This window comes from Aplysia californica, unplaced genomic scaffold (assembly GCF_000002075.1).
Source record: "Aplysia californica isolate F4 #8 unplaced genomic scaffold, AplCal3.0 scaffold01275, whole genome shotgun sequence".
NCBI classification, from domain to species: Eukaryota; Metazoa; Mollusca; class Gastropoda; order Aplysiida; family Aplysiidae; genus Aplysia; species Aplysia californica.
Window position 1 is genome coordinate 81467 of NW_004798545.1, and position 1405 is coordinate 82871.

Below are 1405 nucleotides of genomic sequence, written 5' to 3' on the forward strand. Positions count from 1 at the left end.
GAGTGAGTGAGTGAGTGAGTGAGTGAGTGAGTGAGTGAGTGAGTGAGTGAGTGAGACACGGGTGAAAAAGGGGGGAGGGGGGAGGGGGGACACATCAGAAGTGAGGGAAACAAGAGGGAAGGTGGGGAGAAAAAAGGTATAAGTGAAACGCCCTTATCGACACTATTATGTTATTTAAAAGGCAGAACCTCCCAAACTAACACCCAGCTCGGAGAGGACCCAGCCAAGTGGGAAGTTCCTGTAAAGTGCCCATCCCAAGGACACAACGTCGGACCGAGCAGAGGCTAGAACCCACAATATCACGATCAGGAGTCCGATAGCCTAACCACTAGGCCACCGACGCCACCGAGAAGAAAAGGTAAGATAACAAAAGTTAAAACATGACATGAAAACAGAAGTTGGGATAAGGTAAGGTAAGGTAAGGTAAGGTAAGGTAAGGTAAGGTAAGGTAAGGTAAGGTAAGATAAGGTAAGATAAGATAAGATAGATAAGATAAGATAAGATAAGATAGGTAAGGTAAGGTAAGGTAAGGTAAGGTAAGGTAAGGTAAGGTAAGGTAAGGTAAGGTAAGGTATGGTATGGTATGGTAAGGTAAGATAGGCAAGGTAAGGTAAGATAGGTAAGGTAAGGTAAGGTAAGGTAAGGTAAGGTAAGGTAAGGTAAGGTAAGGTAAGGTAAGGTAAGGTAAGGTAAGATAGGCAAGGTAAGGTAAGATAGGCAAGGTAAGGTAAGATAAGGTAAGGTATGGTATGGTATGGTAAGGTATGGTAAGGTAATATAGGCAAGGTAAGGTAAGATAGGCAAGGTAAGGTAAGATAAGGTAAGGTAAGGTAAGGTATGGTAAGGTAAGGTAAGGTAAGGTAAGGTAAGGTAAGGTAAGGTAAGGTAAGGTAAGGTAAGGTAAGGTAAGGTAGGCAAGGTAAGATAAGGTAAGGTAAGGTAAGGTACGGTAAGGTAAGGTAAGGTAAGGTAAGGTAAGGTAAGGTAAGGTAAGGTAAGGTATGGTATGGTAAGGTAAGGTAAGGTATGGTAAGGTAAGGTAAGGTAAGGTAAGGTAAGGTAAGGTAAGCTGAACTTTATGAGTTGACAGGGGAAACTTTGGGAGGATATACCAGAAGATCAACATACAAAGATTCAGCATCTGCACTGTGTATATGGGTATGTGTGTGTCTGCACTGTGTATATGGGTATGTGTGTGTCTACACTGTGTATATGGGTATGTGTGTGTCTACACTGTGTATATGGGTATGTGTGTGTCTACACTGTGTACATGGGTATGTGTGTGTCTACTACTGTGTATATGGGTATGTGTGTGTCTACACTGTGTATATGGGTATGTGTGTGTCTACACTGTGTACATGGGTATGTGTGTGTCTACTACTGTGTATATGGGTATGTGTGTGTC

The 1405-nt window shown here is 42.6% G+C and overlaps 1 protein-coding gene across 1 annotated transcript in view; it reads right to left on the reverse strand.

The window, feature by feature from the left end:
• The window catches only part of LOC101857761, a gene marked incomplete at its 5' end in the record, with an annotated part of 19650 nt that overhangs the window by 14251 nt on the left and 3994 nt on the right, over positions 1 to 1405 (reverse strand).